Source organism: Hippichthys cyanospilos, chromosome 17 (assembly GCF_059441005.1).
Source record: "Hippichthys cyanospilos isolate Australia breed blue-spotted pipefish chromosome 17, RoL_Hcya_1.0, whole genome shotgun sequence".
In the NCBI taxonomy this organism is placed as follows: domain Eukaryota; kingdom Metazoa; phylum Chordata; class Actinopteri; order Syngnathiformes; family Syngnathidae; genus Hippichthys; species Hippichthys cyanospilos.
The window spans coordinates 669,704-694,199 of record NC_142385.1 but is presented as its reverse complement, the minus strand read 5'-3'; the positions used below and the strand labels follow the sequence as shown (position 1 = coordinate 694,199).

General features: G+C 40.3%; 1 protein-coding gene and 1 long non-coding RNA gene across 2 annotated transcripts in view; one reads left to right on the top strand and one right to left on the bottom strand.

Moving 5' to 3' along the window:
• The window catches only part of LOC148409178 (uncharacterized), a 104,434-nt gene that overhangs the window by 36,509 nt on the left and 43,429 nt on the right, over window positions 1-24,496 (top strand). The gene's annotated exons all lie outside the window — the stretch shown is intronic.
• On the bottom strand, window positions 8,681-10,455 carry LOC148409183 (uncharacterized). Its single transcript, XR_015868315.1, has 3 exons — window positions 10,425-10,455; window positions 9,306-9,389; window positions 8,681-8,765 (listed from the first exon to the last, which is right to left on the bottom strand). It is a non-coding gene; the product is annotated as an uncharacterized LOC148409183 (long non-coding RNA).

Here is a 24,496-nt window from a genome sequence, read left to right as displayed (position 1 = left end):
AAAGGGCTCAGCTAAACACATAAAAACGTTTAAAAAATGCTATATTTTTGGCTGCCACTAGGTGGCACTCGCACTATAACAAAAAATACGTTGATAGGTGTATTCCGCATTGGAAACTCATTAAATATATGAAGTTTAGAAAAGATAAGACTATCTGGGACCAAACACAGCAACTTTGTTCGTTTTTGCGAGACATCAGACTGACATTTTTGTTTGCCACTAGATGGCCTTATAAACAATTGAAGATTTTTTTAAACACTTGTGTTAAGGGCTTAAGTTTCCATGTGTCTGTGAAGTTTCAGATTTTTCCAAGCTTGTAAAGCTGAGTTATAAAGGTTTGTTTCACATGTGGCAAAGTAATCATCAAAGGCATAATATAAAGCCCCGCCCCCAACATATTTGTTGGCGGATCGTCACAAAAATTTGAACAATTGTGCCTCACAGTCAGATAAAACATCACAGCAAATTTGAAGGCGATCAGGTCAAGCGTTTGGGAGAAAAAAGGAGCAGTTCGGGACCTGCAAATGAGCAAAAACGGGCCAAAAGTGCACATTCAAAAATTCATAACTCTCTTTCTGTACATCTGAGCACATGGCTTGCGCTGACTTTTTTGTAGGGCTCGAGATCCTACATAAGGCTACAAATTTTTGGAGCTCTAGGTCAAACGGGCCGGGAGTGAGAGGCTATTTTCCACTCATAAGGCCATTTTGGGGCCAATTACAGCCACTTTTTTCGTTTTGGCGAGTCATCTGACTTTGAGGTGGCGTGCAGACTACGCCCATTATCGAAAAGTCGTAAAATTTTAAAACCTTAATATTCCATGTCTTAATGATATTCTGACCAATTTTCATTTGTTTTACTCAAACAGACTGAGCACAATACATGAAAGTGTAAAAAATGACATTTTAATCAACCACTAGGCGGCGCTAGTAGGTATATAAAAAAACTTTTTTTAAAGGTGTTAAAGACATAAGTTTCCATGTGTCTATGAAGTTTTATATTTTTTTAAGCTAGTACATCAAAGTTATTAAGGTTTTTGTCACTCTTGGCGAAGGAAAAATTGAACACATAATTTGAAGCCACGCCCCTATCATATATGTCAGCGGATCTGCACCAAATTTTGCCCACTTGTGCCCCTATGTGTGAATATGGACCACAGCAAATTTGAAGGCGATTGAGTAAAGCGTTTGGGAGAAACAAGGAGCAGTTTGGGACCTGCAAACGTGCAAAAATGGGCCAAAAATGCACATTCAAAAATTCATAACTCTTTTTCTGTACATCTGAGCACATGGCTCGCGCTGACTTTTTTGTAGGTCTCTAGGTCCTACATATGGCTAAAAATTTTCGTAGCTCTAGGTCAAACGGGCCGGGACCAGGTGCACTTTTTCAACCTTAGGTGGCGCTGCAGAGCCATTTTTTTTGCATTGTTTTGGGAAACAGAAAAATATCCAATTTTTCACCGGGCCCGACAATTGTGCAAATTTTGGTGACTTTTCGTGCATGTTTAGGCCCTCAAAAATGGAAAAGCGCTGCACAGTAAATAATAATAATAACTAGAGCTGCAAGCAGCTATAAAGGGCCCTCGCAGACCTGTGCACGTTGGGGTATGAACAGGTAGGGGTATGAACAAGGACTATGAATGATGAAAAAGTAGTTGTAGATGACTTCAGTGCAGGACTCTTACCAAATATGTAAAATTTAGACAAGGTGGGACAATTTGGGTTGAGTTACTGCAGCTTTTATTGTTACAGTTTTGTGACTTTCAATGCCGTATGGGCCACACCCACTGTGGAAACATCATACTGATTTGTGGAGGGCATAAGGCATGGCCACTGGCTTTTCAGAAAACATTTAAGGGATATCACTTCAAGGGGCTCAGCACATAAAACGTTAAGGATTTGCTATAGTTTTTGCTGCCACTAGGTGGCGCTCGTACTATGATAAAAAAATAGGCCTGTAGGTGTGTTTCACATTGGACTCCCATCCCATATATGAAGTTTTAAAAATATCAGATCGTCTAGGTCCAATTACAGCAACTTTTACCGTTTTCGCGCGAGACATCAGATTTTGAGTTGGCATAGAGGCCACGCCCTTTAATGAAAAGTCATAAAAGTTGAGAACCTTAATGTTCCAATGTGTCATAGCTTTTCTGACCATTTTTGAGTTCATTTAGTCAAACAGGCATTTCACAGTACATAAAAGTAAAAAAAAATAGATTTTTGTCCGCCACTGGGTGGCGCTGTAAATGATTTGAAAGTTTATCACATAGCTGTATTATTGCATGACTTTTAAAGTCCCAGGAAAGTTTCAGGTGGTTTAAAGCTGTCATAGCTGAGTTATTAAGATTTTTGTCACTCTTGGCAAAGGAAGTATTAAACATAATTTGAAGCTCCGCCCCCATCTTTTATGTCGAGAGATCTTCACGATATTTAGACTATGTGTGCCCCTGAGTTGGATAATGATTCATGCCAAAGTTGAAGGTAATGGGGTGAATCGTCCAAGAGAAAAAGGCACTAGTTTGAGACCAGCTAATGTCTAAGAATGGGACAAAACTGCACATTAAAAAAATTCATAACAATTTTTCTGTACATCCTAGCAAATCACTTCTATTGACATTTTTGTAGGTCTTACAGTCCTCCATTAGCCTACAAAGTTTCATAGCTGTCGGTCAAACCAAACAGGATTGACTGTAATCTTTCGACTAATGACTTTTTTTGCAGCCACTAGGTGGCGCTAGCTTTAAACTGGAATAAATTTTTGTCGCTATATTCAGGAGAATATTTTTATCCAATGTGTGAAATTGTGAGAAGATCAGATCATCTGGGTCAAATTACAGCAACTTTTACTGGACAGATAAAGCTTCGGAATGAAAATGGTCATAGAGGCCACGCCCATTATCGAAACTTCGTAAAATTTGGTGGAGGACAGCAAGGCTGTCTAGAGGCTTTTCAGACTTAATTTCAGCGATATTACTTCAAAGGGCTCAGCTAAACACATAAAAACGTTTAAAAAATGCTATATTTTTGGCTGCCACTAGGTGGCGCTCACACTATAGCAAAAAATAAGTTGATAGGTGTATTCCGCATTGGAAATCCATCAAATATGTAATGTTTAGAAAAGATAAGACCATCTGGGTCCAAATACAGCAACTTTGTTCGTTTTCGCGAGAAATCAGACTGACATTTTTGTTTGCCACTAGGTGGCCTTATAAGCAATTGAAGATTTTTTTAAACACATGTGTTAAGGGCTTGAGTCTCCATGTGTCTGTGAAGTTTCAGATTTTTCCAAGCTTGGAAAGCTGAGTTATAAAGGTTTGTTTCACATGTGGCAAAGTAATCATCAAAGGCTTAATATGAAGCCCCGCCCCCAACATATTTGTTGGCGGATCGTCACAAAAATTTGAACAATTGTGCCTCACAGTCAGAAAAAACATCACAGCAAATTTGAAGGCGATCGGGTCAAGCGTTTGGGAGAAAAAAGGAGCAGTTCGGGACCTGCAAATGAGCAAAAACGGGCCAAAGGTGCACATTCAAAAATTCATAACTCTCTTTATGTACATCTGAGCATATGGCTCACGCTGACTTTTTTGTAGGGCTTGAGGTCCTACATAAGGCTACAAATTTTTGGAGCTCTAGGTCAAATGGGCCGGGAGTAAGAGGCTATTTTCCACTCATAAGGCCATTTTGGGGCCAATTACAGACACTTTTTTTGTTTTGGCGAGTCATCTGACTTTGAAGTGGCGTGCAGACCACGCCCATTATCGAAAAGTCATAAAATTTTAAAATCTTAATATTCCATGTCTTAATGATATTCTGACCAATTTTCATTTGTTTTACTCAAACAGACTGAGCACAATACATGAAAGTGTAAAAAATGACATTTTAATCAACCACTAGGCGGCGCTAGTAGGTATTGAAAAAAACTTTTTTCAAAGGTGTTAAAGACATAAGTTCCCGTGTGTCAATGAAGTTTTAGATTTTTTTAAGCTAGTACAACAAAGTTATTAAGGTTTATGTCACTCTTGGCGAAGGAAAAATTGAACACATAATTTGAAGCCACGCCCCTATCATATATGTCAGCGGATCTACACCAAATTTTGCCCACTTGTGCCCCTATGTGTGAATATGGACCACAGCAAATTTGAAGGCGATTGAGTATAGCGTTTAGGAGAAACAAGGAGCAGTTTGGGACCTGCAAACGTGCAAAAATGGGCCAAAAATGCACATTCAAAAATTCATAACTCTTTTTCTGTACATCTGAGCACATGGCTCGCGCTGACTTTTTTGTAGGTCTCTAGGTCCTACATATGCCTAAAAATTTTCGTAGCTCTAGGTCAAACGGGCCGGGACCAGGTGCACTTTTTCAACCTTAGGTGGCGCTGCAGAGCCATTTTTTTTGCATTGTTTTGGGAAACACAAAAATATCCAATTTTGCACCGGGCCCGACAAATGTGCAAATTTTGGTGACTTTTCGTGCATGTTTAGGCCCTCAAAAATGGAAAAGCGCTGCACAGTAAATAATAATAATAATAACTAGAGCTGCAAGCAGCTATAAAGGGCCCTCGCAGACCTGTGCACGTTGGGGTATGAACAGGTCGGGGTATGAACAAGGACTATGAATGATGAAAAATTTGTTGTAGATCACTTCAGTGCAGGACTATTACCAAATATGTAAAATTTAGACAAGGTCGGACAATGTGTGTGGAGTTACTGCAGCTTTTATTGTTCAAATTTTGTGACTTTCAATGCCATATAGGCCACACCCACTGTCGAAACATTGTACTGATTTGTGGGGGGCATAAGTTATGGCCACTGGCTTTTCAGAAAACATTTAAGGGATATATCACTTCAAGGGGCTCAGCAGAGTACATAAAAACATTAAGGATTTGCTATATGTTTTGCTGCCACTAGGTGGCGCTCGTACTATGATAAAAAATAGGCTTGTAGGTGTGTTTCACATTGGACTCCCATCCCATATATGAAGTTTTGCAAACATCAGATCATCTAGGTCCAATTACAGCAACTTTTACCGTTTTGGGGAGACATCAGACTTTGAGTTTGCATAGAGGCCACACCCTTTAATGAAAAGTCATAAAAGTTGAGAACCTTAATGTTCCAATGTGTCATAGCTTTTCTGACCATTTTTTAGTTCATTTAGTCAAACAGGCATTTCACAGTACATAAAAGTATAAAAAATGATATATTTGTCCGCCACTGGGTGGCGCTGTAAATGATTTGAAAGTTTATCACATAGCTGTATTATTGCATTACTTTGAAAGGCCCAGGAAAGTTTCAGATGGTTTGAAGCTGTCATAGCTGAGTTATTAAGATTTTTGTTACTCTTGGCAAAGGAAGTATTAAACATAATTTGAAGCTCCGCCCCCATCTTTTATGTCAAGAGATCTTCACGATATTTGGACTATGTGTGCCCCTCAGTTGGATAATGATTCATGCCAAAGTTGAAGGTAATGGGGTGAATCATTTAAGAGAAAAAGGCACTAGTTTGAGACCAGCTAATGTCTAAGAATGGGACAAAACTGCACATTAAAAAAATTCATAACAATTTTTCTGTACATCCTAGCACATCACTTGTATTGACTTTTTTGTAGGGCATTTAGTCATTCATTTGCCTACAAAGTTTCATAGCTGTAGGTCAAACCAAACAGGATTGACTGTAATCGTTCGACTAATGACATTTTTTGCAGCCACTAGGTGGCGCTAGCTTTAAACTGGAATATATTTTTGTCGATATGTTCAGGAGAATATTTTCATCCAATGTGTGAAATTGTGAGAAGATCAGATCATCTGGGTAAAATTACAGCAACTTTTACTGGACAGATAAAGCTTCGGAATGAAAATGGCCGTAGAGGCCACACCCATTATCGAAACTTCGTAAAATTTGGTGGAGGTCAGCAGGGCTGTCTAGAGGCTTTTCAGACTTAATTTCAGCGATATTACTTCAAAGGGCTCAGCTAAACACATAAAAATGTTTAAAAAATGCTATATTTTTGGCTGCCACTAGGTGGCGCTCGCACTATAACAAAAAATACGTTAATAGGTGTATTCCGCATTGAAAACCCATCAAATATATGAAGTTTAGAAAAGATAAGCCCTTCTGGGACCAAACACAGCAACTTTGTTCGTTTTGGCGAGACATCAGACGGACATTTTTGTTTGCCACTAGATGGCTTTATAAGCAATTGAAGATTTTTTTAAACACTTGTGTTAAGGGCTTGAGTCTTCATGTTTCTGTGAATTTTCAGATTTTTCCAAGCTTGTAAAGCTGAGTTATAAAGGTTTGTTTCACATGTGGCAAAGTAATCATCAAAGGCATAATATAAAGCCCCGCCCCCAACATATTTGATGACGGATCATCACAAAAATTTGAACAATTGTGCCTCACAGTCAGATAAAACATCACAGCAAATTTGAAGTCGATCAGGTCAAGGGTTTGGGAGAAAAAAGGAGCAGTTCGGGACCTGCAAATGAGCAAAAACGGGCCAAAAGTGCACATTCAAAAATTCATAACTCTCTTTCTGTACATCTGAGCACATGGCTCGCGCTGACTTTTTTGTAGGGCTCGAGGTCCTACATGAGGCTACAAATTTTTGGAGCTCTAGGTTAAACGGGCCGGGAGTGAGAGGCTATTTTCCAATCATAAGGCCATTTTGGGGCCAATTACAGCCACTTTTTTCGTTTTGGCGAGTCATCTGACTTTGAGGTGGCGTGCAGACTACGCCCATTATCGAAAAGTCGTAAAATTTTAAAACCTTAATAATCCATGTATTAATGATATTCTGACCAATTTTCATTTGTTTTACTCAAACAGACTGAGCACAATACATGAAAGTGTAAAAAATGACATTTTAATCAACCACTAGGCGGCGCTAGTAGGTATTTAAAAAAACTTTTTTTAAAGGTGTTAAAGACATAAGTTTCCATGTGTCTATGAAGTTTTAGATTTTTTTAAGCTAGTACATCAAAGTTATTAAGGTTTTTGTCCCTCTTGGCGAAGGAAAAATTGAACACATAATTTGAAGCCACGCCCCTATCATATATGCCAGCGGATCTGCACCAAATTTTGCCCACTTGTGCCCCTATGTGTGAATATTGACCACAGCAAATTTGAAGGCGATTGAGTAAAGCGTTTAGGAGAAACAAAGAGCAGTTTGGGACCTGCAAACGTGCAAAAATGGGCCAAAAATGCACATTCAAAAAATCATAACTCTTTTTCTGTACATCTGAGCACATGGCTCGCGCTGACTTTTTTGTAGGTCTGTAGGTCCTACATATGGCTAAAAATTTTCGTAGCTCTAGGTCAAACGGGCCGGGACCAGGTGCACTTTTTCAACCTTAGGTGGCGCTGCAGAGCCATTTTTTTTGCATTGTTTTGGGAAACACAAAAATATCCAATTTTTCACCAGGCCCGACAAATGTGCAAATTTTGGTGACTTTTCGTGCATGTTTAGGCCCTCAAAAATGGAAAAGCGCTGCACAGTAAATAATAATAATAATAATAATAATAATAATAATAATAATCTGGAGAAAAACAAGAGGGCTCTCGCAGCGGTAGCTGCTCGGGCCCTAATAATAATAATAATAATCTGGAGAAAAACAAGAGGGCTCTCGCAGCGGTAGCTGCTCGGGCCCTAATAATAATAATAACTAGAGCTGCAAGCAGCTATAAAGGGCCCTCGCAGACCTGTGCAAGTCGGCATATGAACAGGCTGGGGTTTGGACACGTAGGGGTATGAACATGTTTATGCATATGCAGGTGAAAATTAGAACTCAATGTTTTTGAAAATGTCAAATGTTCATTCGCAGTTGTTCAACAGGCGCAACTGAGTAAATAGAAACGGAAAAAATAAACTAACATTGACTTATTTATAGTTAACATTGATTTAATATTTGTGTTCAAACTCATTGTGGATCTCCATCATTCAAAGTAGTGATGAGCATGAGCTGAAAACCCACAAAAAATCTATAAAGGAAGGTTTATTTAGTGATTCAATCCAATAGGTGGCGTTAGCAGTCTAAAGTCAAGATATTTGTTGGGGGAAACTGTCATCCAACCTCCATTCCATCAATGGGTGTCAACACAGTATTGAAAGGATGGCAAATGTTTTCCGCAAGCCTCATGAGTGTGAAAAATTTGGTGAATGTGCGTGCATGTATTGGGATTCAAAAATGCGATCCATATAGGAGAAAAATTAAAATGACAATCTTTTATTTAGCACAAAAATCTAAAGAGACCGAAGTGTACACAAATTGAAAACGCTTTATACATGTATATAAATATATGTGCGTGTGTATGTGTCTTCTAGTTGCTGTCTGTTTCATCCTGGACTTCTTTATTTTCTTCTTCTGCTGCTTCTTCCTTCGTTTGGGTTGCAGCATGTGTTTGTTCTGAACAGAAAAAAAAGGAGGATATCATGATGTGTTTTGGAAGAGGTGTGTTTTGGTTGAAGCTAATTGAAAAAAGCAAACGAAAACAAACACCAAAAAGAGAACTACTACATGCTTGTGTGTCTGCCTATGTTGGTGTGTGTGTAATATCTTACCGTCATAGACAAACGCTCTGCATGCTTCTAATATGTCTAATTTGTTCTGGACATCTTTTAGTTGCTTTTCCTTGAAGGCAACTTTTTGTTCCAGTGAGCGATTCAATCGTGTCAAGTGGACCATGTGTTGCATGACACGTGAATTGACTGAGATGCTGCGCTGATACAGACTTTGGCGATCAACTGCAGAATCGGTGCATGCGTACTGAAAACACAAAGCAGTTGATATGAACGTCTTAGTGGGGAGAAAAAAATTTGAGGCAATGACTTGATTTGTAGCAACTAAAAGTAATCTATGAATATTACAATGTAGAATAGATCTATCAGGAGAAAGGCATTGGTGAAAAGTGTACATGTATGGTAATATTTCGAAAAAGGATAAAAGCAATATTGATTGGTAACATTGATTTGATGCAAAGCAGCACAAATGTACTTGTGTCTGTGAAGTCACAGTGTTGTCAATGTGAATGGGACACAATTGAGTGCTTTTGATTGTAGAAATGCAGGTTACATAGGCATTTGTTAGGAAATGTATAACTGGATAAAAAAGAAAAAGGGAAGTGAGCATTAAGCTCTGCAGAGTGAACCTTACAAAGGTATAGGCTTTCTTTGCCTGTGAGGAATAGTGGAGGAACAAGGAAGTAGGAGAGTTAATGGCAACTGCCATGAACAAGAACATCATTACGTATTAGCATTATATAAATATTTTAAACCATTTCGTTTTTAAATATGGCATTATACTCACAGACAAGAGTTGGCATTCATGTCGAATGGAAGTGAGTTGAGGATCATTATCAGAAGCAAATTTGGTGGGCGAAGACTCCATAATCTGTGTAAAGGCAAACGTATGTACATGTCATAAACAAATTTGTGATAGGTCAATAACCAATATGGACTCGGGTTTCGACCGATTAAAGTGCACGATTTCAAACAACATTAGCGTTAACCACTTACGTGTACAGTTATATCTCGCTGTATCGCGGTTCATCTTTAACGTGTTCATTGCTTCACGATGATGAAGCAAAAAACATAGGTAGTAGCGTGCGTTATCAACATAAATGAGAATAAACTATAGATATGAGCTTACTTGTTATTCACTACGTCACCGTAACGAGCCGAATGACGCACAGAGAACGTAATATAGGAAACGGAAATGCAACGCGAACCGACAAATTAAAAGCATGCATTTCAAAATATGATAACCAACGTCACGAACTGTAACGCTTGAAGAATTATTAACATAGTTATTAACTAATATTACTTACTTATTTGATGAATGCAGTACTGTATAATGTACTTTTTGCTATTTTCCATTTGTTTCCATGTTTGCGCATTTTTTAAATTATTTATTTTGAAATATTTTTAATTGTTCCTGGAAAAACCCGCGAAGTACTGAGACCGCGAAGTAGGAGGGATCACTGTACACTTAATGCAACGGTTAAGAAAGTACGTCGCCGTTTCATTTTGAACGTCTGCCTGTTATAGCAATCCGGGGAAATCTTCAGATCCCTAGTGTTTTTATTTCTATGCTTTCTATTTGATTAAAGAATAGAAAAAAAGAAAAAGTATACATAATAGGTAAAAATCGTTAGTTACACGGGCTTTAAATAGCACTGAACTGCAAGACTACAAACATTAGCCTGGTGCCATTTTTAAAATTTTCATTTATTGCAAACCTGGGGGATGGTGAATCATCCAAATGTTTTCTTCAAAATTGTTTTCTCTTCGAAGCAAATCCCATTTGCCAAAAAAATGGACACGAACACGACACAAATCACGAACAAAAACAGCCATAATACATAAGGAACATAGAACAACATCGGGAGAAAAAAGTGTGTGGACAGAAACAAAAGAAAATACTTACTTTGGTATTTGCTTCGTCTTTCGTCGATAACTTTTGGTAGACTCTGTCGGTGGGGGTTGGGTCGAATAAAACATTCGTGTTAAGGCCGGCGAGTGTACTTGAGTTCCACAACTCCTCCTCCTTGCTCCCATTGGTCAACAAGCCGTGACGTACGACTCCGGGTAACTATGTAATGGGTTTCTATGTTAGAATCTACGCTGGTCTGATAAATCTTCAGAATGAAAATGGACGTGGAAGCCGCGCCCATTATCGAAACCGTAAAATTTGGTGGAGCTCAGTTGGCCTGTCTCGAGGCTTGTCAGACTTAATTTCAGCAATATTACTTCAAAGGGCTCAGCGAAACACATTAAAACATTTCAAACATGCTATATTTTTGGCTGCCACTAGGTGGCGCTGCAGTACGACAATAAATACATTGATAGATGTGTTACGCATGGGACACTCATCGAATGTATGAAATTTCGAAAAGATAAGATCATCTGGGTCCTAATACTGCAACTTTGTTTGTTTTGGCGAGACATCGGCCTGACATTTTTGTTAGCCACAAGAAGGCCCTATAAGTAATGCAAAAAATTATTAAACAGATGTGTTAAGGGCATGAGTCTTCATGTACAGTATCTGAAAAGTTTCAGAATTTTTTTAAGCTTGTACAGCTGAGTTATTAAGGTTTTTGTCACATGTGACAAAGTAAAATAAAACACATATTTTGAAGCCCCGCCTCCATCCCATTTTTCAACGATTCTTCACGAAAACTTGAATAAGTGCGGCTCCCAGTCAGATAAAACACCATAGCAAATTTGAAGTCGATTGGGTCAAGCATTTAGGAGAAAAAAGGAGCAGTTCAGGACCTGCAAATGAGAAAAAACGGGCCAAAAGTGCACATTCAAAAATTCATAACTCCTTTTCTGTATATCTGAGCACATGGCTCGCATAGACTTTTTTGTAGGTCTCTAGGTCCTACATATGCCTAAAAAATTTCGTAGATCTAGGTCAAACGGGCCGGGACAAGCTGCACTTTTTGGACCTTAAGTGGCGCTGCAGAGTCATTTTATTTGCATTGTTTTAGGAAACACAAAAATATCAAATTTTTCACCAGACGTTGGAGTATAAACAGGTCGGGGTATGAACACGGAGTATGAACGATGAAATATTAGTTGTAGATGACTTCAGTGCAGGAGCCTTATCAAATATGTAAAATTTAGAGAAGGTGGGATAATGTGGGTTTAGTAATTGCAGCTTTTATTGTTACAGTTGTGTGACTTTCAATGCCGTATAGGCTACGCCCATTGTCGAAACATCGTACTATTTTGTGGAGGGCATTAGGCATGGCCAATGGCGTTTCAGAAAACATTTAAAGGATATCACCTCAAGGGGTTCAGCAGAGTACATAAAAACGTTAAGGACTTGGTATATTTTTTGCTGGCACTAGGTGGCGCTCACACTACGATAAAAAATAGGCTTGTAGGTGTGTTTCACATTGGACTCCTATCCCATATATGACGTTTTGAAAATATTGGATCACCTAGGTCCAATTACAGCAACTTTTACCGTTTTGGCGAGACATCGGACTTTGAGTTGGCATAGAGCCCACGCCCTCTATTGAAAAGTCATAAAAGTTAAGGACCTTCATGTTCCAAAGTCTCACAAGCTTTTCTAACCATTTTTGAGTTCATTTAGTCAAACAGGCAGTGCACAGTACATAAAAAAATAAAAAATGAGATTTTAGTCCGCCACTGGGTGGCGCTGTAAATGATTAGAAAGTTTATCACATAGCTGTATTATTGCATGACTTTTAAAGTCCCAGGAAAATTTCAGATGTTTTGAAGCTGTCATAGCTGAGTTATTAAGATTTTTGTCACTCATGGCGAAGGAAGTATTAAACATCATTTGAAGCTCCGCCCGCATTTTTTATGTCAAGAGATCTTCACGATATTTGGACTATGTGTGCCCCTCAGTTGGATAATGATTCATGCCAAAGTTGAAGGTAATGGGGTGAATCGTTTAAGAGAAAAAGGCACTAGTTAGAGACCAGCTAATGTCTAAGAATGGGACAAAACTGCACATTAAAAAAATTCATAACAATTTTTCTGTACATCCTAGCACATCACTTCCATTGACATTTTTGTAGGTCTTACAGTCCTTCATTAGCCTACAAAGTTTCATAGCTGTAGGTCAAACCAAACAGGATTGACTGTAATCTTTCGACTAATGACTTTTTTTGCAGCCACTAGGTGGCGTTAGATTTAAACTGGAATATATTTTTGTCGCTATGTTCAGGAGAATATTTTTATCCAATGTGTGAAATTGTGAGAAGATCAGATCATCTGGGTCAAATTACAGCAACTTTTACTGGACAGATAAAGCTTCGGAATGAAAATGGTCATAGAGGCCACGCCCAATATCGAAACTTCGTAAAATTTGGTGGAGGTCAGCAAGGCTGTCTAGAGGCTTGTCAGACTTAATTTCAGCGATATTACTTCAAAGGGCTCAGCTAAACACATAAAAACGTTTAAAAAATGCTATATTTTTGGCTGCCACTAGGTGGCACTCACACTAGAGCAAAAAATAAGTTGATAGGTGTATTCCGCATTGGAAATCCATCAAATATGTAATGTTTAGAAAAGATAAGACCCTCTTGGTCCAAATACAGCAACTTTGTTCGTTTTCGCGAGAAATCAGACTGACATTTTTGTTTGCCACTAGGTGGCCTTATAAGCAATTTAAGATTTTTTTAAACACATGTGTTAAGGGCTTGAGTCTTCATGTGTCTGTGAAGTTTCAGATTTTTCCAAGCTTGGAAAGCTGAGTTATAAAGGTTTGTTTCACATGTGGCAAAGTAATCATCAAAGGCTTAATATGAAGCCCCGCCCCCAACATATTTGATTGCGGATCGTCACGAAAATTTGAACAATTGTGCCTCACAGTCAGATAAAACATCACAGCAAATTTGAAGTCGATCGGGTCAAGCGTTTGGGAGAAAAAAGGAGCAGTTCGGGACCTGCAAATGAGCAAAAACGGGCCAAAGGTGCACATTCAAAAATTCATAACTCTCTTTCTGTACATCTGAGCATATGGCTCACACTGACTTTTTTGTAGGGCTTGAGGTCCTACATAAGGCTACAAATTTTTGTAGCTCTAGGTCAAATGGGCCGGGAGTAAGAGGCTATTTTCCACTCATAAGGCCATTTTGGGGCCAATTACAGCCACTTTTTTCGTTTTGGCGAGTCATCTGACTTTGAAGTGGCGTGCAGACCACGCCCATTATAGAGAAGTCATAAAATTTTAAAATCTTAATATTCCATGTCTTAATGATATTCTGACCAATTTTCACTTGTTTTACTCAAACAGACTGAGCACAATACATGAAACTGTAAAAAATGACATTTGAATCAACCACTAGGCGGCGCTAGTAGGTATTGAAAAAAAATGTTTTCAAAGGTGTTAAAGACATAAGTGTCCATGTGTCTATGAAGTTTTAGATTTTTTTAAGCTAGTACATCAAAGTTATTAAGGTTTATGTCACTCTTGGCGAAGGAAAAATTGAACACATAATTTGAAGCCACGCCCCTATCATATATGTCAGCGGATCTGCACCAAATTTTGCCCACTTGTGCCTCTATGTGTGAATATGGACCACAGCAAATTTGAAGGCGATTGAGTAAAGCGTTTAGGAGAAAGAAGGAGCAGTTTGGGACCTGCAAACGTGCAAAAATGGGCCAAAAATGCACATTCAAAAATTCATAACTCTTTTTCTGTACATCTGAGCACATGGCTCGCGCTGACTTTTTTGTAGGTCTCTAGGTCCTACATATCCCAAAAAATTTTCGTAGCTCTAGGTCAAACGGGCCGGGACTAGGTGCACTTTTTCGACCTTAGGTGGCGCTGCAGAGCCATTTTTTTTGCATTGTTTTGGGAAACACAAAAATATCCAATTTTTCACCGGGCCCGACAAATGTGCAAATTTTGGTGACTTTTCGTGCATGTTTAGGCCCTCAAAAATGGAAAAGCGCTGCACAGTAAATAATAATAATAATAAGAATAATAATCTGGAGAAAAACAAGAGGGCTCTCGCAGCGGTAGCTGCTCGGGCCCTAATAATCCGGAGAAAAACAAGAGGGCTCTCGCAGCGGTAGCTGCTCGGGCCCTAATAATCTGGAGAAAAACAAGAGGGCTCTCGCAGCGGTAGCTGCTCGGGCCCTAATAATAATAATCTGGAGAAAAACAAGAGGGCTCTCGCAGCGGTAGCTGCTCGGGCCCTAATAAGAATAACTAGAGCTGCAAGCAGCTATAAAGGGCCCTCGCAGACCTGTGCACGTTGGGGTATGAACAGGTCGGGGTATGAACAAGGACTATGAACAATGAAATAGTAGTTGTAGATGACTTCAGTGCAGGACTCTTACCAAATATGTAAAATTTAGACAAGGTGGGACAATGTGGGTGGAGTTACTGCAGCTTTTATTGTTCCAATTTTGTGACTTTCAATGCCATATAGGCCACACCCACTGTCGAAACATCGTACTGATTTGTGGAGGGCATAAGGCATGGCCACTGGCTTTTCAGAAAACATTTAAGGGATATCACTTCAAGGGGCTCAGCAGAGTACATAAAAACATTAAGGATTTGTTATATTTTTTGCTGCCACTAGGTGGCGCTCGTACTATGATAAAAAATAGGCTTGTAGGTGTGTTTCACATTGGACTCCCATCCCATATATGAAGTTTTGCAAACATCAGATCATCTAGGTCCAATTACAGCAACTTTTACCGTTTTGGGGAGACACCAGACTTTGAGTGTGCATAGAGGCCACGCCCTTTAATGAAAAGTCATAAAAGTTGAGAACCTTAATGTTCCAATGTGTCATAGCTTTTCTGACCATTTTTTAGTTCATTTAGTCAAACAGGCATTTCACAGTACATAAAAGTATAAAAAATGAGATTTTTGTCCGCCACTGGGTGGCGCTGTAAATGATTTGAAAGTTTATCACATAGCTGTATTATTGCATGACTTTTAAAGTCCCAGGAAAGTTTCAGATGGTTTGAAGCTGTCATAGCTGAGTTATTAAGATTTTTGTCACTCTTGGCGAAGGAAGTATTAAACATAATTTGAAGCTCCGCCCCCATCTTTTCTGTCAAGAGATCTTCACGATATTTGGACTATGTGTGCCCCTCAGTTGGATAATGATTCATGCCAAAGTTGAAGGTAATGGGGTGAATCGTTTAAGAGAAAAAGGCACTAGTTTGAGACCAGCTAATGTCTAAGAATGGGACAAAACTGCACATTAAAAAAATTCTTAACAATTTTTCTGTACATCCTAGCACATCACTTCTATTGACTTTTTTGTAGGTCTTGCAGTCCTTCATTTGCCTACAAAGTTTCATAGCTGTAGGTCAAACCAAACAGGATTGACTGTAATCTTTCGACTAATGACATTTTTTGCAGCCACTAGGTGGCGTTAGATTTAAACTGGAATATATTTTTGTCGCTATGTTCAGGAGAATATTTTTATCCAATGTGTGAAATTGTGAGAAGATCAGATCATCTGGGTCAAATTACAGCAACTTTTACTGGACAGATAAAGCTTCGGAATGTAAATGGTCGTAGAGGCCACGCCCATTATCGAAACTTCGTAAAATTTGGTGGAGGTCAGCAGGGCTGTCTAGAGGCTTTTCAGACCTGATTTCAGCGATATTACATCAAGGGGCTCAGCTAAACACATAAAAACGTTTAAAAAATGCTATATTATTGGCTGCCACTAGGTGGCGCTCGCACTATAACAAAAAATACGTTGTTAGGTGTATTCCGCATTGGAAACCCATCAAATATATGAAGTTTAGAAAAGATAAGACCATCTGGGACCAAACACAGCAACTTTGTTCGTTTTGGCGAGACATCAGACTGACATTTTTGTTTGCCACTAGATGGCCTTATAAGCAATTGAATATTTTTTTAAACACTTGTGTTAAGGGCTTGAGTCTCCATGTGTCTGTGAAGTTTCAGATTTTTCTAAGCTTGTAAAGCTGAGTTATAAAGGTTTGTTTCACATGTGGCAAAGTAATCATCAAAGGCATAATATAAAGCCCCGCTCCCAACATATTTGATGGTGGATCATCACAAAAATTTGAACAATTGTGCCTCACAGTCAGATAAAACATCACAGCAAATTTGAAGTCGATCGGGTCAAGCGTTTGGGAGAAAAAAGGAGCAGTTCGGGACCTGCAAATGAGCAAAAACGGGCTAAAGGTGCACATTCAAAAATTCATAACTCTCTTTCTGTACATCTGAGCATAGGGCTCGCGCTGACTTTTTTGTAGGGCTCGAGTTCCTACATAAGGCTACAAATTTTTGGAGCTCTAGGTCAAACGGGCCGGGAGTGAGAGGCTATTTTCCACTCATAAGACCATTTTGGGGCCAATTACAGCCACTTTTTTCGTTTTGGCGAGTCATCTGACTTTGAGGTGGCGTGCAAACTACGCCCATTATCGAAAAGTCGTAAAATTTTAAAACCTTAATATTCCATGTCTTAATGATAATCTGACCAATTTTCATTTGTTTTACTCAAACAGACTGAGCACAATAACTGAAAGTGTAAAAAATGACATTTTAATCAACCACTAGGCGGCGCTAGTAGGTATTTAAAAAAACTTTTTATAGGTGTTAAAGACATAAGTTTCCATGTGTCTATGAAGTTTTAGATTTTTTTAAGCTAGTACATCAAAGTTATTAAGGTTTTTGTCACTCTTGGCGAAGGAAAAATTGAACACATAATTTGAAGCCACGCCCCTATCATATATGTCAGCGGATCTGCACCAAATTTTGCCCACTTGTGCCCCTATGTGTGAATATGGACCACAGCAAATTTGAAGGCGATTGAGTAAAGCCTTTGGGAGAAACAAGGAGCAGTTTGGGACCTGCAAACGTGCAAAAATTGGCCAAAAATGCACATTCAAAAATTCATAACTCTTTTTCTGTACATCTGAGCACATGGCTCGCGCTGACTTTTTTGTAGGTCTCTAGGTCCTACATATGGCTAAAAATTTTCGTAGCTCTAGGTCAAACGGGCCGGGACCAGGTGCACTTTTTCGACCTTAGGTGGCGCTGCAGAGCCATTTTTTTTGCATTGTTTTGGGAAACACAAAAATATCAAATTTTTCACCGGGCCCGACAAATGTGCAAATTTTGGTGACTTTTCGTGCATGTTTAGGCCCTCAAAAATGGAAAAGCGCTGCACAGTAAATAATAATAATAATAAGAATAATAATCTGGAGAAAAACAAGAGGGCTCTCGCAGCGGTAGCTGCTCGGGCCCTAATAATCCGGAGAAAAACAAGAGGGCTCTCGCAGCGGTAGCTGCTCGGGCCCTAATAATAATCTGGAGAAAAACAAGAGGGCTCTCGCAGCGGTAGCTGCTCGGGCCCTAATAATAATAATAATCCGGAGAAAAACTAGAGGGCTCTCGCAGCGGTAGCTGCTCGGGCCCTAATAATAATCCGGAGAAAAAAAGAGGGCTCTCGCAGCGGTAGCTGCTCGGGCCCTAATAATAATAATCCGGAGAAAAACAAGAGGGCTCTCGCAGCGGTAGCTGCTCGGGCCCTAATAATAATAATCCGGAGAAAAACAAGAGGGCTCTCGCAGCGGTAGCTGCTCGGGCCCTAATAATCCGGAGAAAAACAAGAGGGCTCTCGCAGCGGTAGCTGCTCGGGCTCTAATAATCCGGAGAAAAACAAGAGGGCTCTCGCAGCGGTAGCTGCTCGGGCCCTAATAATAATCTGGGGAGGAACAATAGGGACCTCGCAGTGGTCACTGCTCGGGCCCTAATAATAATAATAATAATAATCTGGGGAGGAACAATAGGGACCTCGCAGTGGTCACTGCTCGAGCCCTAATAATAATAATAATAATAATCTGGGGAGGAACAATAGGGACCTCGCAGTGGTCACTGCTCGGGCCCTAATAATCTGGGGAGGAACAATAGGGACCTCGCAGTGGTCACTGCTCGGGCCCTAACAACTTCAATTGCCTTTGAATTGTTTTCAAAGGCAGCTTGTTGGGACAACTATGCAAGAAGCCTATCATAAACTGACGCCTCGCGTCTGGATAAACTGGTGAGGAAGGCGGGCTCGGTTGTGGGCACAGAGCTGGACAGTCTGACAACTGTGGCTGAGCGACGAGCGCTAAACAAGCTGCTATCAATCATGGACAATCCAACACATCCACTACACAGCATCATCCACAGACAGAGGAGCTGCTTCAGTGACAGATTGCTGTCACTGTCCTGCTCCACGGACAGGCTGAGGAGATCATTCCTCCCCCATGCCATGAGGCTCTTCAACTCCACCCGGGGCAGTAAAAGCTCACATTAAACTCAAAACCTCATACTCTGCACTGCACTATTCACTTTATACAAGCACCTTAATTATACTTGCACTAGACTCCAACGATTCACACTATTCTGTTTACACTGTTAACAAGCACCTTAAGGATACTTCTGTACTGGACTTATGTGTATCTTGTGTATTTTATTTCTCATACTTTATATCTCGACTTGAGGATACTGCTGGAAATGTGAATTTCCCTACGGGGATGAATAAAGTATCTATCTATCTATCTATCTATCTATCTATCTATCTATCTAAACTGCCCTGTTCCAAGAAAGAAAATAAAAAAAAGACACTAATTACTGGTTATAAACAGCATTAGCCATTATTGAAACCTTAAGTTTCTTCCACTCCATCTACTCCATAATATACTCAGAATGTACAGTAAGTCTATTCATTTATTAGTGATTCATTAGTAGTCCCCCTATTGCTCTGTTACTGCATTTTTTTATTTTGTTTTATTGTCTACTTAATTCTTTGCTTGATTATCTAATGTAGTCTGGTCGGGGAAGTGTACAGAATAAGAATTTCAGTGTGGTATTACATAACCTTTTCACACTGCAGTTAACTGTCAACATGGTTTTTGGCCCATGCCTAGTACGAGCACTACTATTTAGCAGCTACATCACCGTGTGGTATGGTGCCTGCACCGTGTCCTGTCGTCACACTCCTTGTGCAAGCAGCTGACAGGATAATCATATACATAAGCATAACCTTTCCTACTCTACTGGACATCTACAACACGCGTCTCACCCGCAAAGCTGTTAGGATCGCGGGGGGTCCCTCCCCTTCCTGCCTGACCCCCAGCCTCTTCAGCCTGCTGCCAATTGGGAAGAAAACTGCATGGCCCCTGAGCCCAGACCAGCAGGATCAAAAACAGTTTTCTCCAGAGACTCAACTCCCTGCCTGTGACTGCAACACTTGATTATTCTACATATTCCTATTGACCTTTCCTTTTCTTCATTGTTCATTATGCTATAATACTTTGTATGGGGCTTGAAAGGAAATATTTTTTTTTCTGCACTGTATTGTGTTCATATGGCAGGTTTGAGAAAGTGATATATAATAATTGAACAAAAAACATGCTTTTAATTCACGAGTTTATGTAGGGTGTTTACCTGACAAACTTCCTGCTTTTTATCCATCGAAAACGGGGGTGGGCAAACTTTTTGACTTGACGGTCACTGCAGCGACTAATCCAGTGACCAAGTTTAGCCGTTCAGGTGGGTGCGGGAAGGGAGATTTTTTACGTGCAGCAATGAAATGGTGAGTAAATGATGTGCTCGAATCCAGATCTTATCCTTGTGATGTTTCCAATTATTAGTCATGCATAGCATTGAGCGCTTGAATTGTTTGGTGGCGTGGTGTGGCGTTTTCCTTGCGTTCTTTGCGTTGTAGCGGTGTGGTAAAAACCGTATGACCTCCGTGCTGCCAACACACCTGTCCTTAAATAAGTTCCCAATTATCTCCTCAACCCTACCCCGCGCACCTATACCCCAGACACAGTGACCACTTATGCAACAACAATTATGTAAAGAAACAATGGCTCCTCCAGTCACAAAGGGTTCTAAAATTTGACAAAACGGCCGCTCTAATTTCGGAACATTAAACACTTCATTATTGATTCTATAAATTGTTTGATTTTGTAAATGTAATAGTTTAACACACTGCTGAATTTGTTATCTAAACATAATAGTAATATAAATAAAAATTAAAATGAAAAGAAATAGACAAATAGTAAAAAAAAATCCTAGGAATAATATAGGAAAAATGAAAGATGAAAATGTGATATTTCATTAGATAATTAAAGAGAAAAATTCAAGCAGTCAAGTCCCGTGCATTTAACTATTAAAATCATTTAACAACTGAAAATTGAATTAACAAAATTAAGTTGTTGTCCCCCCCCTCAATTCTGATAGTTACTATTTTAATGTACTAATAGTTCTGCTATCCTTCAGGATATTAATATTATTCACCTGATAATTTCTTCACGTTCCCTAGGACAGATTAAAAAATCTAGCATATGGCCTCGCCTGATCTAGAATGATGCTACATTTGAATGTAAAAGGTTTTATGGGTTTCAATATTCTGGCACTTTTGTCTTGTACATGAAATGCATTATGCTTATGAACTTGCCTGTCGGATTATTTAAACGTGTTTTTTTTTCTTTCAGAAGATCTTCTTTACCTGAACCCAAACACCCCTCTTTGTTGCTGCTCTACCTTTTTGTCTCTTCCTTCTTTCTAGTTCACCCCATCAGATTAAAAGCATTGCAGAGGAAGAGCAAAAAATCTCAAGCGGTAAAGTCTTGCTGGCAGCGACGTTGTGGCTCCCAAGCAACTCTTGCACACTCTGATTTTTGTTCTACCGAAGCACCCATATCAGAGATGAATACATGCCTAAGTGAGGCACCTATATCAGAGATTGATGCATGCCTGAATGAGGCATCCTTTTCAGAGACTGGTAACCGTGCCAGTGAAGCACACGTTGAAAGTGGTGATGGATTGGCACCTGTCCGACCTAAGGTAACATATGTGTTGGCCTCTCACAGCCAAGCCCATCGCAGATATGGCAAATGGAGAAACAGCCAGTGTGTGGCTAACTCTGTTATATTTCTGGCATTCCTGCAGGAGTTAGATCACCTGACCAGCTCACATCTTGATCTTGTTCTCAAACGGGGCCATGAACTGTATGTAAGTGTTATGACTAAGTTGCAGCAGAAGGTCGCTTTGTTCATGATTTCTTGACTACCGATGAACTTCCAGAAATTGTAAGTGGGTTTTCAAAACAGCACATGTTAATAAAGAGTCTTTCATTGTGTGGCATGTTGACCTCTTTTTGTGGTGATGTGTATTATCTGAATCTTCGTGATAGATTTCAGTGCTTGACTGCAGAGGTAAACTTTGCTCTTTTGATTATGCAATCACTGTGCATAGCTGTCTTTCAAGACCGTAAAGGCAGGTTTGGGATTTTTGATCCGCATAGCAGAGGATGTGATGGCCTCCCTGTTCAAGATAGCAAAGCTATTATGATGCTTTTTACATGCTTGAATGATCTGATAGACACATTGATTAAGTCTTTCACAATATCGAACGCCAATTGTGATTCTCGTTACGAGATGATACCCGTTATTTTTGCATCTGTAGATGTCACTGCTGATGATCATGAGATGGTGCCTTGTGCAGAGCGTCCTCCACCGATGGCGCAATAGGAATGTGTCAACACGAGCCGAGCGGTTGCTGAGACCATTACAAGTTCTCGTACGAAAGAGCCAGCGCCTAATGCTGCAAAACAATGCACTGATCTGACGAACGACAACAATAAGGTGCTTTGCCCAACATCAGGTAAAGTGCTGCAAGATTTGTCAAAAATGAGTAGAGCAAGAAAAAGAAAATTCCAAAGACGCATAAAGGCACAGGAAAAGATGAATGTTAACTCTGGAAACACACTACAGCGGAAAACTAAGAACATGAAACAAAAAGAAGTACAGTCAAAATGCAGTATTAAGACAACGTAAAAAGTGTTATATCACAACTCGCTATCGACAAGACCTAAGTTATAGTTTAAAACAAAAGTACTACATCAGACAGCGTTACATGATCGACCAGCTCTATAGGAGGAAATCCCTTTCCCTCATTTCAAATCGTTATAGGACAGATAATTGCTTCAGGATCCGACAGCGCTCCTACATTACACAACAATATTGTACTGATCTTGCATTTAAAGATAGACAACGTTGCTACATTCAACAACGATATAGTAATCTTGCATTTAAAGGTAGACAACGTTGCTACATTAAACAACGATATCGTACTGATCTTGCATTTAAAGATAGACAACGCTGCTACACTAAACAACGATATCGTAATGATCTTGCATTTAAAGATAGACAACGTTGCTACATTAAACAATGATATCGTACTGATCTTGCATTTAAAGATAGACAACGTTGCTACATTAAACAACGATATCGTACTGATCTTGCATTTAAAGATAGACAACGTTGCTACACTAAACAATGATACAGTAATGATCTTGTTGTGGCGGACACTAGGACCATGTCTCTCACCCAGTAGGCATGATGCTATGGTCCTTTGATGCTTTGAACCTGTTGGCTTTGTCTTTGCTGTTTTGGCGTTGTTGTATCAGTTCTGTGATGGCATGCGAAGAGTAAAGATCTCCACTAGCACAGCAACGTGTGGTTTCTTCGCCTCGCCACATTGGTGACCCCGGACGTTAGAATGGGTGACCCCGGATGGGTCATCTTGCCATATTATTATCCCAGACGTTAGAAAGTTTCGTCAGGCTGTTGGAGATGTAGTTTCGCCACATGGGTGACCCCGGACGTCAGAATGTTTCAGCGAGGAATCGCCGTAGACGTCCCACTTCGTGGCATCCCTCCACCAGCCTACTATACGTCAGGTAATGCAGCAAGCTGGTACCACGTCAGCCAGCCAGCACCCCGACAAGGGTCCTCTCACCCGTCGCCCAGTCCCTTGGCGCACCAGGGATCGAGCCAGCCAGCAACAGGCTGGTACGGGCGCTGGTGAGAACGGCTGTGCAGTCCAATTTCGGATTCCCTGGCCGTCGACCGGGATCTTCCAGCCAGGCGGCCTCATCTACTACCGATGTCCGTCCGGCCTCAGCAGTAGGCCTCCAGCCACCATCATTCAGCCGCCCCTCCGATTCACCATGCCTGCAGGTATGGTCCGAGTATACTTCGGAGCGGGTCAGCTGGTGTTGGTGCCGCAGCAGGTTCATGCCCAGGCACAGACTGGGACGCAACCGCGACCGGCCGTCCCTCGGAAGCCACTGTGCCTGCCAGCATGCAGGTCAGCACTGCCACTCCGGCTCCTGCGGAACTTCAGAACATCCCTTTGCCAACGCTACCTCATGGTTTTCACGCTGAGCGTCTCACCCTTACTCCTGTCGCACCTGGGGCCCTGGTGTCACATACACTGCCCAGGACCGGACTGAGACTCAGGGTGCCAGACTGGTGAATACCCTGTGGGGTTTTCCGTTATGCCTTTCTGGGTGTTCGGGGGGGAGCTGTGTGGCGGACATTAGGACCATGTCTCTCACCCAGTAGGCATGATGCTATGATCCTTTGATGCTTTGAACCTGTTGGCTTTGTCTTTGCTGTTTTGGACTTTGTTGTATCAGTTTTGTGATGGCATGCGAAGAGTAAAGATCTCCACTAGCACAGCAACGTCTGGTTTCTTCGCCTCGCCACATTGTGTTTAAAAACAGGCAGTGCTCCTATGTCACAAACCGATACCAAAATGACCCTGAATTCAGAGCCAAACACAAGGAAATCATGAGACTGGCAACGAAAACTAAGTGTGATTTATTAAGAACTAATGCGTTGCTAAGATTTTGAAAAAATACAAAGTCATAAACCAACTATTTAAAGAGAGAATCAGTTGTGAAATCACTAAAGCTATTGAGCTCTTCAAAAGACAAATTAAAGTTGGACCCACATTTGTCTGCTCTGTGTGTCACAGAGCATTATTTCCTAACCAAATGCACCCTTGTAAGCGCAGTACTTATAAGAAAAATAAACATACTGTTGAAAGTTGCCTCACAGGAAAGTATGTTCATATTTGTAATCATGAATGTGAACTATCATGCAAAGTACCAGAGGAAAGAAAACAAGAGTGGATTTGTCACACTTGCTTTTAGCATCTTAAAAATGGCA